The sequence below is a fragment of the Pinus tabuliformis genome, chromosome 6 (assembly GCF_031772625.1).
Source record: "Pinus tabuliformis cultivar Carrire ecotype Pingquan chromosome 6, CPIR1, whole genome shotgun sequence".
NCBI classification, from domain to species: Eukaryota; Viridiplantae; Streptophyta; class Pinopsida; order Pinales; family Pinaceae; genus Pinus; species Pinus tabuliformis.
Window position 1 is genome coordinate 939,313,998 of NC_142292.1, and position 9,285 is coordinate 939,323,282.

Sequence of the window (9,285 nt, forward strand, 5' to 3'; positions counted from 1 at the left end):
GACAAATTGCTAATACTTGTTGTGTATGTAGATGATATTATCTTTGGTAGCAATGAAGAAGCTATGAGTCAAAACTTTGCCTTGGTAATGCAGAAAGAATTTGAAATGTCATTGCTTGCAGAACTAACATATTTTCTTGGTCTACAAATCCAACAAAATGAAGTCGATATCTTTTTATCTCAAACCAAATACCTCAAGCAAATCTTGAAGAAATATGGCATGGAAGATTCGAAACCAATATGTACCCCTATGGTTACAGCATGCAGCCTCAGTGCAAATGATGAATCAGAAGCAGTGCATAAACCAACCTATAGATCCATGATTGGAAGTCTGCTTTATTTGATAGGTACTCGACCAGACATCATGCATGCAGTGGGAATAGTTGGAAGATTTCAGGAAAATCCAAAGGAAACTCATCTTCAGGCAGTTAAGAGAATCTTCAAGTATCTTCAAGGAACTCAAAACTATGGCTTATGGTATCCTAGAGATACAAATCTCACACTTCATGCTTATACAGATGCAGATTGGGCCGGAAGCGTGGATGACAGTGTTATCACTCAGGTTGTCCCTTTTGACTCCTAAAGGGATACGACCGAGGTAACCACAAACCAACTTTGGACTGCAGGCCCTAGCCTACTGTTGAGGGGCCCGAAGTCGGGTCAACAACAAGGGGGATACCCACCCGGTCCGGAACCTGGTTGGCGGCTCCTTGCCCGTTTGGAGTAGCGGGTCCGACTGGGGGTAACGGGACCAGTTTCCCAATGTGATGGGTGTGTGTGTGCGTAGAGTCTGATGATATTAATCTAGAGGTTTTTCTAAACTAGTCTCGATTCTAACTGCTAAACTAACTCTATGCTAATGTAATCTAATGAAGAGAAATACATCTGATCTATGCTAACCCGGGGTGTTTTTCTTTTGTTTATGCGATCTAGAAAGATTTCTAATAGCAGTTGGTAATAAAGATCATTCAACTGATATCAGAATATAAACCAATAAAGATAAACCATTCTGCATAAGAAGTTAGGCAGAATAGTTGTGAACAGCATATTGCATAATCAGTCTTCTATATGTTAAGCATGATTAAATGATCCCACCATACAGAAGTGCCAAATGGTAATGCAGACATTCATACAATAACATATAAAGAACTCAGCTACATATCACTTTAGGGATACTAGCAGAATCTAGTCAAGAGATAAAAGTACCATTTATGACTAACTTCACTAATAAACTTCAAGTAATAATGATTTATTTCTACTTGTTCTAACATCTGCTAAGAGTACAGAAGTGCAACATTAGTAACAGATATTAAAATGCAAACATAAATAAATCTTGATCCATCTATTCATCAAAAACCTCCTCTGAGGGTGCAGAAGTGCATGTTCTGAGGATAAGTTTTTTGACAGATTTCCGGACCCTTCTCCAAAAACCATGAGAAGGGTTAAATACTACTAACTAATCAATCTTAATTACATGAAATTAGGGAATCGGCTTCAAATGACAGCCCTTTTACTAAAAGCAACTTTATTTCTAAACTTAAAATCTAATTTCTGACCGTTTCTGTATATTCTCTTTAGTGCTGTCAACAGTGCAACGTTTTCCTGGGAAGAGTTGGCTGGCCGCTTTCTTCTTTCGCTCTGGAGATAAAAGTGGAAATAACAGGAGCTGGCACTTCCTTCCGGCAGTCCAGAAGATATTTTCGAAAACCTTTCTCTAGCTGGGTGTATTCGCCACGTGTATACTTAGCATAACCCAGGTTCTTCTCGAACTGATTTTGCTGTTGCTGTTTTCGGTTTCCGGTCGTGCGAATGACTGAGTGGGTTAGGAGTCGTGCTGTATGGACATCCCCCTGTTTTAAGAATTGTTTCCGTTCTTTGTTCCAGGTTTTCCTGAAGCGTCTTCCTTCTCATGCGCTTCTTTCTCTGCTTTACCAAGTCTGAGCTTCAGGATCTTTTCTGAACACGCTGCTTTTGTGCGCCTTTGACTCTGAGTCTTGAATAGTCTAATTTCATCAGTGCCGGTTGGCTGATAATCTGGAATCCGCGGTTCTGCTGCATGCGGCATCCGTTTGCGGAGGCATTCTCTCTTTACTATCTGATTGGCGCTTTCCTCTTTCCCTCAAATGTTTCCTGCATATAAACTTATATTAGTTGCGTGTCTTGCAGTCTACGCAAAGAAGAAGGGAAATGAAAAGATTTGACGTGAAAGTATTAATCTCTAATGAATGCATAACCCTGACATTCATCATGACTTGACTCTTCGATAAATGTAATGCAATCATTCCTAGATAGTCAAGCATGTGGTCATTAAATTTCTTCAAGGCGCGCACTTAATCCTGGGTTTATCGTGTGATAAGTCTTTTCAGATCGCAGATCGCAAATCGCTGCCATCGCAGATCGCAAATCGCTGCCATCGCAGATCGCAAATCGCAGATATCGCAAATTGCAAATCGCAGATATCGCAAATTTTGTTTAATGGTTATGTCGTATAGCGCGATGCTTGCGATTTGCGATATCGCATATTGGCGATCGGCATTTCTCGAAGGTCTTCTTTTAAAGGGCTGCGTGTGATGTATGCGACGCGATGAACTTCGCATCGCTCCTTCGCAGTCTTGCTTTTCGCGCTCGAGCAATGCTTCGGCCGTTCTTTGCGATGCGATTTAAGCCTTAGGGAGAAAAATACAAAAACTTTAGAAAAATATTTTTTGGGATTTTTGTTCAGGGTCCCCTCTTTGCTTGACGTTATTGCTAATGTCAAGTGAAGAAGGGGGGTTGTTGGTGACCACAACACCTGCCTGCAGTCAGAGAGGGCTCTCTCTTTATGATTTAGCTTTGTTTAAAGGGATGATTTTAGGCTAGATATGGTGCACAGGGGTTTTGATTGAGTTTTGGTGGGAGAACTAACACTTTCAGGTAGAGAGGCTGAGTATAGTCTGAATGTTTCAAACCATTGGGCATGGAGTCGAGGAGGGGAACTGCTGGTGTCTTTCCTTAATAACAGTGAGGGGAAAATGGAGCAATATAACTGAGGCAGAAGCAACTTTCGGGTTCAAGGGATGGCAAGAATGCTAAAGAAAGAGAGGCAGTTAAGAATCTCTCCAACAGATTAGCAGAGGAAACAACAAGGCGCTACCTAGGAGCAGTTAAGAATCCCTAGATAATTGGCCAGCACAGGTGAACTGGGGTAAACATGAGCCAGAAGGAATTCAATGTTCATAACCAATTCATTCAGAAGAAAACATCAAAAAACAGCAGGAATTGAGCATAGAGAGTATTTAACTAATTCTAGGCTATTCTTTCTTCCTGCTATTTATATAATGGCAAACACATAAATAGAGATAAGAGGCACTTATTGCTTCAGGCCGCAGCGCAGGAATTTCATCTCCAACTCTTTAACACCTTCATCAACAAGAGGCAGTTCGCTCTCCAAGCTTTAAGCAATCTTTGATTACAGAAAAATTCAGGTATACACAGCGAGTCTCTAGTAAAAATTATCGATTGACCCACCCTTAAAACTATACAGAGGGTGGTATATATAGGGAAAAACTCTCTGCAGAGTTCCTTTATTACATCTTGACCTAATTAGGTCATAAAAATGAATGCTTGACCTAATCCTATCTAAAAATAAATGCAAAGAATGTCTCGGGCCGTGCTCAGGGCCGATGTGTTAAAACTGAATGAATGATGTTGTCCTCGGTGGCTTGCTGCAGTGCTTTCTACAATAAATGGGTATGGGTTTATGCTTTCTTGTTGTCCTGGTGCCTTAAATGCCTTGAAGGTGATTTGAAGGCAAGGCTGGGATGATGCTTATCGATTTGATTTTCTGGGGGCTTCATCAATGTTCAGGTGCCTCGAGCCCCTAAAAATCATGACTGATTCTTTCTAGCGTCCTTTCTTCCACTGATACTCTCTAACAAAATCTGGGCTGCTGATCTGCTGTGATGCGTGTCTAATCACCAGTAAATGGCCGCTGTTCAGCCTCTGTATCATCTGGAATTGTCTTCTGATCATTTTGGTATGCTGTGTGAAGAAAACGGATCATTTCTGCGCCTTTTCGGGCTTCCTGGGGCTGCATGGAGCGAAGATTCATTAAAGATTCCCTGAAGATTCTCCATTTTGGCCCAAAAAATCCTGCGCTCATCAAAAACTGCCTCAGAAATCGATTCCGGGGCTCCGAAGTGCAATTTTTGCGCCTCTGCATCCAAAAAGGGTTGATGACGTCAGCATTGTACGGCGGGTGATGTCAGCATGGCGACGTGGCGGGATGACGTCATCACGTACGGACGATGACATGGCAGGTACGGTGGCGGGACACGTGGCAGTGACGTGGCAAGAGGCCACGCAGGAGGGTGACTGTACAAGGGGGTGATGGGCTGTTGATAAGCGGTATGTGGTGCACCGCTTATGGGGGATGGCGGTTTCGGAGGGAGGGGCTCCGCCACAGCCCGGCGCCTGACGCGTGGTGGGAGTACAGCGGCGAAACCGTCGAACTCCCGGACGTTAAAGGCCGGGCGCGTCGGGGATAAGGATGCCCACCAGCCGTAGATCTGCGGGCTGTGGATCGGACGGCTGGCGGCAGACGAGACGGGATATGGGGTTAACGGGCGGGAATATTCACAGGAATATTCCGAATTTAATATGCGCGGTAGATGGGTAAGGACTTAGGGAAACGGATTTAAGGGGTTTTTTTACAGCGGTGGGGTGAAATTTTACAAGGGGAAGGTGAAAACATGGGTTTTTTTGGGGGTTTTTAGGGTTAAGGGAGAGGTTGCTAGCTGACCAGATGTCAAACTAGTTCCTCAATGACACGGATGGGCTAAAAACAGTCCCAGATGGACTGTGATTTCCCTGACTTAGTATAATTATGGCTATAATGCCAGGGATGGGATATTTACATAGGGGGATTTATATACATGATTTTAATAGGGGAAGGGAAAAATTAATAGAGAGTTATATAATAAGGGTGATGAGAAAAAGAGAGATGTTAGTGAACTCCCACCTGAGTACCTCCAACTGAAAAACTGCCTCAAACCAAAAATGGATTGCCTTATCAAAATTGGAACACAGCAGTGGTCCTTAGACCAGCCTACTCTTATGGATACTTTTTGGCCATCTGTAGAAAATATGGAGCATTGCAGCATGCATAGCACGACATATTTGGCATGTAAAACTGTCGATCATGAAAGATGATTAACCTGCTGCAGCAGGAGGCTAACATTGGCTCCACTTGGGGATGGCTTTTCCTTGTGAAAAGTCAAGAACAGCAGGTCAGACTGCCTTGCATTCAATTGTTGCTATGCTCTGCAACTTTCTCTTGGCTGGCTGCCTTATTGATCCTACCTACCTACCTACCCTAACCAGCACTTACTTTGCTGTTAGGTGAAGTGAAATAACCAATGCAGCCACTTAAGTAATAATAATAGCATGAGGGGGCTTTGCTGCTTATGCTTGCTAGTGACATCAACTGAGATTTTGCAATTTGTTATGGCTTTGTCAATCTTTGAGAAGATCAGGAAGCTACTGACCTCCTTTGCGGTGTTTAAATACTGTACAAAATTGTCCTGCAACATATATATACAATTTTTTGGCTGAATTAAAGAACTGTACAAAGGTTCAGGATCACTACCATGCCTTGGAGTCGGGAGATCATTATCAACTTGATACTGAGCCTTGCAGCCTGTTGTTGGCGACGTGCACTGATTTCTTTCATCATTCTGCCTGCCAGCGGATAGGTCATTCAGTACTTGCAGAGGTGCTTGTAATTTATTACAATCTGGCTCGAATAGGGCCGGACTGCTCTGTGCGGGCTGCTGGTCTTCTTCTTCTTTGAATAATTCAGATGGCTGAAAACAAAGAGGCAGGGGATCCACTTGGATCATCTGGTCATATACTTCTGCTTCTGGGTCCTCCTCAATCTGATATTCAATGGCTCTTTGGGGCTGCAAAACTAGAGGCGATACCTTTGGAACAATATCTTGATTAACCTCCAGACGGTCAATAGCAACACGTGGTGACACTTGATCATATATAGCATGATAGTTATCCTTGATAAATTGGAAAGATTCAAAACAAAAGGGTAAAGTTCCTTCACTGAAATCGGCACACTCTACGTTTTCCTCCTTTTCTTCATAGCTAAGACGGGCACGCTGATCATTGGGTTCAGGTTGCTGATCCTGAATACTGCTTCCTACCCAAATAGGATCTGATTCCTCTGCAAGGCTAATTTGGTCATTAGGCTTATAATCATCATCATATAGATCATCCTTGGGCAGACAATTGAAAGAAGAGGAGCTATTATATTCACACAGTATATCAGGAGACTGCTCCATCATGTATGGCTGGATGAATATGTCATCTGTTTTGTGGCAGGTTTTTTCGTGAATGTCACTACTTTCCTGTTGTGAAACAGATCTGTTCTGGTGCTCTGAACTTTCTACTTTCATTGTGATCAGCTGCATCATTTCCTCTGTCTTTTGTAACACGCTATGAAATCTTTCTTCTTGCTCTGCTTTGCGCTGTTCCTCCCTCCTTTTTAGATTTGCCTCCACGTCCACAGCTATGTCCTGCATCTGTTTCAAAGTGGATGGGCATCTTTCTCTCAGACAGAATTCCATTTCTGTGTCAAATGCTCTAGGATATTGCAATAGAGCTAAATCAAGGGGGGGTCTTATATTTAGAGGCATGGCTTAATAAACTTGATTGAATCTGTCTGAAAACTACTGAACAGATTCATCTGGATGCCTTTCTAAATGATTGTATTCTTCGATGAGCAAGAAGAGATTACCTATGATCATCCATTTATCAAGGAAAATCTTGGCACACTACTGAAACTTAGAGATGCTCGCCTCAGGCAATGCTTTAAACCAAGTCCTAGCTTCACTTTGCAAAGAAAGGGAAAATAGTCTAAGACTGACATCTTCATCTTCCACTTCAAATGTATTAAGATAGTCTTCAAAAGCCTGGATATGTTTCTGGGCAGTAGTGCCATTCTCTCCATCAAATCTAGGGAGATATTCAGGATGATTTGCCGACAGGGGACCAAGCACAGGAGGCAAAATGAGCGGCTTATATCTTTCAGGAACTTTACGAGGCACGGGAGTATGTACAGGAACTAGAAGACTGGACTCTATTTTTGGTTCCTCCTTGACTGTATGATGATCTTCAACAGCATTTGAAAGTTGCTGCTCTGATGTGCAAGGAGGCTTTTCAACAATCTTTTCCAAAGGAAAAACACAAAAATCTGACATAAAATCGCTTTTAAAGTACAATATGCACAGCAAAATTTGGTGCAAGAGAAAGAACATGGTCTCTTGGATGATCATCCAAATCAAGAACCTGATCTGCTTATATAATTCCTTCGGGTTCATTTCTCCAGCGGAGTCTTTATTATGAGGATGATGTGGAGTCGCCAGGTGGATGATGTAACCTTGAAGTGCCTGATCTCAGTCCACCATCACAGATCAGAGCTGAACATGAAAAACCCTGAAGAAAAGGAACACTTTCTCCAGAAAATGAGGCGAACTGGTCAAAATTGAGGATTCACACTAATAGACACATGATTCATTTCCCCAGTGGAGTCGCCATTATGTTATCACTCAGGTTGTCCCTTTTGACTCCTAAAGGGATACGGCCGAGGTAACCACAAACCAACTTTGGACTGCAGGCCCTAGCCTGCCTGCAGTCAGAGAGGGCTCTCTCTTTATGATTTAGCTTTGTTTAAAGGGATGATTTTAGGCTAGATATGGTGCACAGGGGTTTTGATTGAGTTTTGGTGGGAGAACTAACACTTTCAGGTAGAGAGGCTGAGTATAGTCTGAATGTTTCAAACCATTGGGCGTGGAGTCGAGGAGGGGAACTGCTGGTGTCTTTCCTTAATAACAGTGAGGGGAAAATGGAGCAAGATAACTAAGGCAGAAGCAACTTTCGGGTTCAAGGGATGGCAAGAATGCTAAAGAAAGAGAGGCAGTTAAGAATCTCTCCAACAGATTAGCAGAGGAAACAACAAGGCGCTACCTAGGAGCAGTTAAGAATCCCTAGATAATTGGCCAGCACAGGTGAACTGGGGTAAACATGAGCCAGAAGGAATTCAATGTTCATAACCAATTCATTCAGAAGAAAACATCAAAAAACAGCAGGAATTGAGCATAGAGAGTATTTAACTAATTCTAGGCTATTCTTTCTTCCTACTATTTAGATAATGGCAAACACATAAATAGAGATAAGAGGCACTTATTGCTTCAGGCTACAGCGCAGGAATTCCATCTCCAACTCTTTAACACATTCATCAACAACAGGCAGTTCGCTCTCCAAGCTGTAAGCAATCTTTGATTACAGAAAAATTCAGGTATACACAGCGAGTCTCTAGTGAAAATTATCGATTGACCCACCCTTAAAACTATACAGAGGGTGGTATATATAGGGCAAAACTCTCTGCAGAGTTCCTTTATTACATCTTGACCTAATTAGGTCATAAAAATGAATGCTTGACCTAATCCTATCTAAAAATAAATGCAAAGAATGTCTCGGGCCGTGCTCAGGGCCGATGTGTCAAAACTGAATGAATGATGTTGTCCTCGGTGGCTTGCTGCAGTGCTTTCTGCAATAAATGGGTATGGGTTTATGCTTTCTTACTGTCCTGGTGCCTTAAATGCCTTGAAGGTGATTTGAAGGCAAGGATGGGCTGATGCTTATCGATTTGATTTTCTGGGGGCTTCATCAATGTTCAGGTGCCTCGAGCCCCTAAAAATCATGACTGATTCTTTCTAGCATCCTTTCTTCCACTGGTACTCTCTGACAAAATCTGGGCTGCTGATCTGCTGTGCTGCGTGTCTAATCACCAGTAAATGGCCGCTGTTCGGCCTCTGTATCATCTGGAATTGTCTTCTGATCATTTTGGTATGCTCTGTGAAGAAAACGGATCATTTCTGCACCTTTTCGGGCTTCCTGGGGCTGCATGGAGCGAAGATTCCTTAAATATTCCCTAAAGATTCTCCATTTTGGCCCAAAAAATCCTGCGATGAGGCGCAAATCGCTCATCAAAAACTGCCTCAGAATTCGATTCTGGGGCTCCGAAGTGCGATTTTCGCGCCTCTGCATCCAAAAAGGGCTGATGACATCAGCATGACGTCAGAATTGTACGGCGGGTGACGTCAGCATGGCGACGTGGTGGGATGGCGTCAGCATGACGTCATCACGTATGGACGATGACGTGGTAGGTACGGTGGCGGGACACGTGGCAGGAGGCCACGCAGGAGGGTGACTCATCGGGTGACTGTACAAGGGGGTG